The following is a 9,941-nucleotide window of genomic DNA, read 5'->3' on the forward strand; positions in this document are numbered from 1 at the left end:
AGCAAGGTTTGAAAACCATGTGTTATGTTTGTGATGTAACATGTAGTATGTTATGACCACTACCTGTCATTGCTGGTTCTTCAAAGTTTTGCATTAGAAAGTTGCATTCAACAAATGTTTGATAGCATGGTGTTTTTATAAGAAATCTTGTCGTCTTTAAAATTAAACAAGGATCAGATGTAGGGGAGAAGCATGATTATTTCCAAACAACACAAATCATCAGCGATTTCAAAGTACTTTAAAATATGTGGTTTTGTCTTTAATTGTGCTGTTGCTGTGCTTGCTCATGAGTTGTGGGTGATAACATGTGATTATCATCTGCCTACTTGATCACATGCACATTTGTGATGCTTGCAAGAAAAAACATTATCTGGCTGGTAACTGTCATATTATGCAGAGTTTAAGAGACTGTTTCCCAGACAACAGCATAGTCATTTTGCATCCACAAAGTGTACACCATCGTGTATCTGCACTTAAGTCAAACACCCGGTGGCAGCTGCTGCTGCCACTAATGACATGGAAAAGATGGAACTGGTTGTATAGCCATAATCAAACTCCCTGAACTATGGAAGTCAAGGAAATTGAACAATTAAAAAAAAAAAAAAAAGAAAAAACTCATGGTTCTAACAAGTCATACAGCACATACCTTGTTACAAATTTTGAGTCAGTTTTTAAATTGAAACCAAATCATTCAGTAGCCAAAAGCCATTTAAGGGCCATGTACTACCTGTTTAACACCTCTGCTGCAAAACATAAATACAAGTGCACCTGTATAATATGGTATATTATTTCACTGTGGCAATTTGAATATGTTAAACCAAAACACCACAGATAGCAGGTGGAAGACCTAACCTTAAAGGTAGCCAGTATGCTAATGATGAGGCAATGAGATGGCCAGGTGAGTGTGATCGCATGTACATTTATTTTTTACATTTTGTTTATTGTCAGATGGGGGAGAAAGCTAGTAAGAAAAAGAATTATTTGCATTCAAATGATATAAACAGTATTAGAGCCTAGTTAGTGTAGACAATATGTTTCACAACTGCAGTAGATATATCACATGCTTGATAAGGAAGGTATTTGGCCACTTTTGCATATGAGACAACAGTACTCTGAAGGTGTCCAGCTTTAAGCCTCTTAGAACATTTTATGGCAGAACAATAAAATAAAAGGGATCTGAAAATCAAATTTTTGTTCCAGTGCTAGTGCCAGATCGTTCTATTAAATGCACATTTTTAATATACCCTAACTTAAACTAAATGTTCTGAAGCAAAGATAATATCTGGGTTTGAATTTTATTTTTTTTTTTTTGGCAGGGGGAGGATGTTGGTGGAGTTTGGGGTTTTTTTTCAAGGTGTGGGGGTTATTTGGGGAAGGGAGAGACATTAAATGCTAGGTAACAAAAACGCAATCTCTCCTGGATGTTCTTAGCTTCAATTAGCTAAAAATGAGTGTGCCTTAGCAGCAGTGTAGCAATATCATCAATTAGCAGTTCATATACCATGCTATTATTTGACAGTCAGATGGCCACAGGTTTCTGAAAATCTTATCGCGATTTTTCCATTTTTTACTTGTTAGGAATGACTTCAAGTGTGAGTGGAATAGTAGATAAATTTGCTTACTGATCCCGTGACATTCAGTCAGAATATCCTATAAATTTAAAAAGGTGTTCTCTGGGGTGTGTCATTCCATAGAGGATGGGTAGTACGGAGATCCAGGGTAGAATCTGATGGAAAGTTTATCTTCTTCTATACATCTCTTTCATATATAGTTTCTGACTGCAACTCTGCCTTTCAGAGCTGCTCCAAGAAAGTCAATTCCATGGTCAAGACGAAGAGGCCATCCTCTCTTCAACCGGAGACTACTTTAAATCTTTTTGAAATATGCATCACCTTCTGCTAAGAGCCTACTAAATTACATTCTATGAATGCTATCCTAGGCATACTTCACTATTTCCATAGTTAAAGTACCAAAAGCTCTTCTCTGACATTCAAGGCATAGGTCTACACCAGTATACTATAGTAGAAGCTTGCACTCTGGATTTTTCTCAGGCTTTTCTGTCTTGAAATCTCAGTCTGCCTTTACCTGAGACATTGTACATGCTTTATCTAAATCACGACACTGAGAGTTATGTAGTAGAATTGCACATGTGATGACAAGTATCTGCAAAGGTAAGAAAAGCTACTTCATCATAGATGAGGACTTCTGGAAATTGAAGTCTAAAAGACTGTTCTTGTATATGTGAGGCATCATGTATAGAGAGTGGAATACATAGACAACACATGTAATCCAGCATATTCCACTGACTGTGAGTGGTGTTTATTTTAGCTTAAGACAGTCCTTTGGTGCAGGAATCAGATGTTTATGAATAGAAAAAAATGCCGATGTTTCTTTAAAAACAATTAGCAAACAATGCATTCAAGCTGACTGCTTCAGAAATATTGTTTAAAAGTATCACCTTGGTAGCACTGGCTCTTTTTTGACTGGATAGAGAAGATTCAGATATCTGTTCAAATGAAATGGCAAAATGGTTTTGCCTGCTTTTTAGCAGTGGATGAGGTCATCCTCATGCTAAACAAAGTTGAATATTATTTTAGTTTTATGATTACAAAGAACAAAAAGATCATACAAGGGAGAGAAAATAGCTGCATTTTTCATCTATGATTACAAACCTAATCAAGATGCTCTGAATGCTTTTTAGCATGGATAATGTAAGACCATTGACACTACTCATTCACTGAAATAATTACAACTTTCTGCCTCATTACATTTTCAAAATACTTTTTGAAGTACTGCTATGTTATCAGTTATTCAAAATTTCCCTCTTCCTAGTAGCTACATACTTACCACATACACTTTTAAAGCTACATTTTTAAAACTATTTGCTGAACCGCGTGTGACTTACTTCTGTAAGTCACTGCCTTTTCTGTAGGGCAGGTACCTATCCAAAATGCAGCCAATGATTGTAGATGACAAAAAGTTGACAGACAGATCTGCAGCCTTGTGAGAGAAGGATATGCTGCTGTTCCATTCATTTGCTGTCACCCTTAGAGAGGGATTCATTGGCTGTCAGCAAAACATGACCAAACCACATTCACATAATTGTCCAGTGTTGAAGGAATTTATGCAACCTGGTAAATAATGTTATGAGTTAGTAATTTGACTGCTTTATTGAGTACATGGAAACACCAGTATGGAGACCTCCTTCCCACAAACAAATCTCAGATGGCTTTCGAAAGATCCTATGTTATTTTAGACCTTAGCAATTATTTTGGGAGCCAGGCTGTTTTAAAAGTGTCTGAGAAGGAAATGACCATAATTTTGAAACAGGAAATAGATTTGCAATAGTACTGTTATGAAATTACATCCCTTTTTTTTAGCTCCCTGTATCACCATGCTAGAGAACAGCAGCACTTTTTGACTACGGCCTTTGTACAACAGTTGTGCATGCATACCTATATATGAAAGATTTAAGCGGTAGAAAAATAATATATATAATACATATTAAGAAACTCCAGCAAGAATCCTTTTAGGCAATCAATATTGGAAAACATTCTGAATCTACATATAAATCTGTGGAAAAGAGTTAGTACCTTATTGGTTTTAGTCATAAGAAGGAAGAAAGTACATGTCCCCTTTTTTATGATACAGAAAATAGAATATGGCAGCTGGGAATAAATAATTCTCATTATACACTCTGCCTTTTGTGTCATCTTTTTTCCCCCAAAGACAAGACAAGCTATCTGAGACAAACTTCTATGCTGTGGTTTGCACTCACTGCATTTTATTTCTGCAATAAGATGTGTACATGAGCAATAGTACCTAGAATCAAATTGTACAAGTCTGGGTTTGATATTGCCCCACAAGCAATTGACTTCTCTGTCTCTTTCCATTCCATAGGTTTACGTGTGATTTAAATTCCTGGCATAAAAAGTGATCTGGAAACTTTGTGGCTAGGCAACCAGATGTTCTGAATCTTTAGAGTCTCACAGGATTCCTGCTGCCTATATTTCACTCGTCCTTGTGATGAAGGCAAATGTTGAAGGTGAGCATACAAAGATGCTAGAAGACTGTTATTTATATAGATGTTATCTGAGAACTTCTGGGGGTTTTCAGTCCTTTTGGGAAGACACTGGCAGAAGCAATGGATTTTTGGATGTATATGTTTATTATTCATTGTAGGTTACCTATGTCAGAGATCAGATTGCCAATTACAGTCCCTTTTATCCTTTCACTAGCAGAAGATGAGTATAGATCACTAGCATGTTAAACACACCTTCCTGTGGTGTAAAATACTATGGTGCATATGTGCAGGGCCACTTAGATTATACTTTCAGAAATGATTTAAACTGGTCTAAGATCATGCTATTGTCAAAAGGACTATTTGTGGCCATACATTCCTGTTTCCTCCATTTTTCTGCTGCTGAAGTCATGCAGCTGAGCAGCCAGTAGTATCAGTAAACTGGTCCAGCAGTAAGTCAAGTCTTTTTGGTAGGTTTAAGTTTCTGCCGAATTAACCAGGCTTAACTAGAGGACATAAAAGGGACCATTAATTATTATTATTACTGTTATTGTTATTATTGGATGTTTCATTGTTTTTATGTTGAGTTTTCATTAATATTTTTGAAGTACTGTGAAAAAGGGCCTGAACGTATCTTTCTGATTTATTTCCAGCAAGGAATTTCTGTCTAGATCACATTTTAACATGGAAGCAGGGGAACAATTTCTTTCTGCAGAAAAATATGCTCTGAATTTAGAGTGGGCAGCCCTTTGAGAGTGGCTGCTGCAGGGACCCAGAATCAGAGTGGGGATCTTGTCCTCATTCATATGGCAATGCTTAGAGATGTGGATACTTCGAGGTGAGGTCACTTATGAGACAGTAAGTACGAGTCCTTTCCCTCTGGTGGAGTAAGCACCAAGTCTTCACGTGGAGAACCTCAAGGAAATCTAGCCCCCTCTTGCGGTTTTTCCACACAGAAGGCATTAATCGATTCAACCTTACTTCTGAATAAAAATATATATACCTGCAACTTTTCTCTGAAAGTTGATATGGTTACTGCTATTTCACCCGTTCTTAGGGATGACAGGTAATTAGTCTCAGGATAGAAAAACAATAATCTGTAAAAATTTTTATTTGCATTTTATATGCAACTTGACAGCCATTTTCACCAGAACATGGGGGATGAGGGGAAAGGGATTTGCTGGCTATTTCTATAATCTAATTTTTCTTCAAATTGAGGGGGGAATAGCCCCAAATACTAAAGGTTAAAAAAAAAAAAAAAAAGACTCTCCGGGTTGACTGGCAAAGTATAGAAGCAAATACAGGCATTTGGTCGTCTTACAGTGATCTGTGTTTTATATTGGCTTGAACCAAATTGCATGATACTAACAAATACCAAGTCAGTGTTAGTAGATGGAGAACAAATGCGCTGAAGTTAGAAAACTGTTGAATGTCTAGCTAAAACCAAGCTATGATTTCAGTAGGCATTCTTGGGGGGGTATACAGCATTGGCTTAATCAGTCCTGACCACTTGTCTTGCAACCTCACTTCCTCCTCTGCAATACTAGCATGGCCTTTCTGTGATTTTTCAGTTCCATTTATGGTTCACAGTGCAAAAAACCAGAAATTCAGCTGCATTGTTCCCTTACAGCACTCATCCTGGCCATATGAATAGCTGTTCTGGAGCAACATGAGTAGCAGCTCGAGAATGGGAGTAACTGACCTCAGATGGCATCTGTTCCAGCCAGCTTAAACAGCTTTGACAAAAGTTGAGAAATGAGTTGTATAGAGTGTAGTTTGGCAATGTGTCTACTTTGACTGAAGCAGGTAGCTTTAAGATAGTACAGAGCGCAGTGGTCTGAAATGCTGTTTGCCGCATTCCTGTCCTTTCCGTCTGCCCTGGGTCAAATGATAAGTCCAGACCCCAGCTATGACAAGGAATTTGGGACTACATTAGTTATGAAGAAGGAAGGTGAAAGGTTTTGAAGTGGAGACCAGCTTGCTGAAGCAGTGGGAAGCAGCTCTTAGGACTCAACATCAGCAGTGGAAAAAAACCTGGTAAAGAATGCTGGTTATTTCAATAAAACCACATTTTCAGTATTGAAGAGGAAATATTTTTATTCCATCTATGTTTCTGTGAAGAGATAAAGAGATGCACTGAAGCATCTGAATGCTAATCCATGATACAGTTTGAGCTCTGTCCTGACCTAGTTAATGTATCATCATGTAAACTCATTTGCAACTCACACTATGTTGTGATGTGATACATTGCGTAGCAGTGCCATTTCCCCATTAGTGACTCCTTTTGGTACTAATCAGAATTCTGGAAGGATCAAAATTACTTGAAAAACCCCTATTAAAGTATGAGCAAGAACTAGAGGAGTTGGTACTATCCTACATTGAGATATTTCTGTGCTTTCTTTCTGAAAAGAAGGATATTTGCTTATTAAAAGTACATTTTGAGGAGACCTTTTCATAGAAAGATGTATAATGACTTGCATGGCATTAAAGAGCCGAGCCTGGAAGCACTGAAAAGAGAGCTTTGTTATCCAACAAAGCTTTTTTAAGAAGTACATACAGGAAAATAGACTGAAGCACTAACAGCCTTATATACTGAATTGACTCTGATGGTGAAAGAGTGTTTATAGGTGGGGTAGTCATTAAGAATTGTATAATGAAAGTCATTGAAGAGGTATGTCTGGAAAAGAAAACATCGATAATGCCAGTTTTCTGCCAGTACAACTGCCAGACTGACAAAGGGAGTGGGAACTTGTTTCTCCAGCTCAGGAAAAAAGCAAGACCTTTGAATGGTTTTCATTAATACTGCATGCGAATACCAGTATTTTACACACATCAAAACTTTTAATTTCAGATCAAGGAACTGGTGCAGTATTATTGTAGTGTTAGCTACATTTCAGAATATGACAGGGGAAAAAATATATGACCAAATGCATTTTTCTTAAGTGTATGAAACAGTAAACTTGCCTCAGTTGTAATCTGAAAACTGTGAAATGTTGTGATACATGAAGCAGGGTAAGCAACCAGAGCTCATATCCTGCCTATTGCAAGGAAGTGCAGCAGTTAATACAGAACTTTCCCCATGACTCTTCACTGTATCAGTCATCTGCAGTCTAACCACTGTAAAATTTGGTTGTGGTGATCCATTATAAATGCCACTTCTGACCAGCATTCATTTCATTCAGAAGTGCAGCTTGAATCACTGCCACTGTCACCAAACCCTTTTCAGTTTAGAATTTAGTGATATTTTGTACTGCAGAGTGGTCTAGTTGACCTCTGAGATTAGGGCTTTGAACCAGGATGGTGTTTGCTTTTCTAAGTGTGACACAATACCTGCATTTTTCTTACAGAAAGCTAAAACCATAATTGTCTAAGCCTGAGTGGGTTTGACAATCTGGGGTTTTGGTAGCCGTTATGGAGTGCATCAATGATCTGGACCTAATGCTGGAGATAAAGTGACTTCTAGTTTGTGAGGTATTTCCTGACATTTATGCTTTTCAGTCAAAATGATGGATATTTTATGAGGCTGCTTAAAGGGGCCAACTCACACCTCCCTGCTGGCAAACATGGGTCTGAAAATACAAAATCATAATGCCTTGTGTTCATTGAGACCTTAGAGCGCTTTCATACACAATTCCGAGAGCAATTTCAAGTCTTTCTTAGTCATGCCAAGGAGATTGCTCTGCCAAAATCTGTATGAAGCATATAATCACAAGGACCATTTCATGCACCAGCTGCATTAGCAGAGTCATAAGCAAACAGCCCCTGAAAGATATATATGAACTAAGTAATCTCACCATGGGTTTCCACAGATTTTTATATTCTTTTGTAGATGTCCATTATGGTCCTTAATGATCATCTTGGTAGTACCTGGGACTGGACAGACTTAACTGAAAGAATGTTTTCTTTTATTTCAATTATTAAGACAGATACTGTCAACATATAGGGGAAAAGATATAGAATTTTACAGTATTAAATTCTTGGTCATTAAAATGGACACAATATTCTCAAGATGCAAAATCACCAACGTGAAGAATTCGAATGTTTAGGATGTGCAACTTTTTCCTCTGCAGTTACAAATGAGCATTTTATTTTCCTAAAGCCTGGCTTTATTATTTATAATTTTATTATTCCTTTTAAAAGTCAGGTTTATCAGGAGTTCAGCCCTTGATATCACTCAAATACTGAAACTTACTTGAACTAAACTCCTGTTAAAATTAACTGAAGTTTATATGAGCAAGAACTGTTGAGAGCTACCTCCTAATCTGCACCGTATGTTGGCATGCTTCTTTCTCGGAGATGTCATTTTGCTTTGCTTCCCGTAGTTAACATTTCTTTTACAGAAAAAAATGAGGAGAGGCTACAGATAGCCTAATGGATGGGAGATTGGTATCTGCTGAATTGCCAATGTCTGTTTAAGGGTCACCATCTTCCACAACTATGTATTGCCTTCTGAGACCTCTCAAAATGCTTAGCATTTTTAACATCTTTGCAAAATTCTCCAGTTGCAGAAATCACTCAGTGGGTATTAAGACTACAATGGATTTAGAACTGACTTGCAATCTTCCAGAAATAACTTTGTACACTATGGTAGATTACTAGCATGTTAACAATGTTTAGGAATAGTCCCATGAGGTGGGAGAGTCAGGAAAGATAAGATCAAGATAGGTCTCTCCAGGAAAAATTTATTCTCTTAACAGCTCTCACTTAGGTACTTATTTGCTACTGATCGAATCTGGTAGTTTATCATCAAACAGTAGCTTCTCTGTGTAATAGCTTCTGTATTTGATGTTCAGTGCGAACAACAAGAATGCATGGGAATATTTACTGAATCTGAGTCTTTCCACAGACTGGCTAGGATTTCTGGCACTGTAGAAAGTAAAGTAACCTGTTTCTGGGAAGTTTGCCTCTCAACCGTTTCCAGTGAGGCTATTACTGTGCAGTTACGAGCAAGTAACAGTCACTCACTGGTTGAGAGTTGTGTCCATGAAATGCTGTCCTGCTGTCTCCCTGTTTGAAAAAAATACAATTTCTGCATAACTCAAGGCACTTTCAACATGGTTATTGTGAGAATTTTGGTAGAAAATGCTTGATGATGTGCCACACAATACATGTGGGTTGGTTTGTTGTTGTAACTGGTTGATTTTTTACGGCTTTATTAGTCTTGTAAATTACCTCTTCTTTATTCCAAGGATGAGTAAGAGAAACAGTTCAGGACAGTTAGTTGAAAGCCCTCCATTCTGGAACAGCCTGCCTGTTACAGAAGGTCCTTCTGAAGTAAGGAGGCTGTTTTGTAACTGTTGGTTATAGAATAACTCCCAGGCAGTATACTTACAAAACAAGTTGGCTGAGGACACCAGTAAGCTGCCCTGGGTGGGGCATGAGTACAACTGCTCATGCATCAGTGAAGGAGCAGCGTCCATCCGTCCAGCACGTGCCCCTGTTCCACCAGCCACACTCGGAGGATCTCTGCGCCCTCTGGTGACCGACAACCGCGTCACGGTTTGCCCCAAAAACACACCGTGCGTAACGCGGCAATACGTGGAACCTCAGTCAACTGTAACGTCGGCCCATTTTACCCAAGGCAGTAAGAGGAGGGCTCCTGAAGGTCTGAGTTAGTATAAACTGCGTATTAATTCCAACTTTAACCGATTAAGCCTTTCAAAAGCTAATCGGTTGCATTTATGAAATGAGCGTCTTACAACACACTCGCATAACTAGAAACGTTTTCAAACGTAACTAAAACTCAGTTCTTAGTTGACGGAAGCTTCTCAGTCGCTCTCTTTATCCGCACCTCAGCTCACGGAGGGGGAAAGAACTCAAGCAACGTGACAGCTGCTGCCTTAACGTCGCCCTTCAAGGCCGTGCTCGGTGTGACGAGAACAACCCCACCAGGAGATCCCGCCTCTCGCACCGGCACCGG

This window comes from Haliaeetus leucocephalus, unplaced genomic scaffold (assembly GCF_000737465.1).
Source record: "Haliaeetus leucocephalus isolate CR32 unplaced genomic scaffold, Haliaeetus_leucocephalus-4.0 Scaffold273, whole genome shotgun sequence".
Taxonomy (NCBI): domain Eukaryota; kingdom Metazoa; phylum Chordata; class Aves; order Accipitriformes; family Accipitridae; genus Haliaeetus; species Haliaeetus leucocephalus.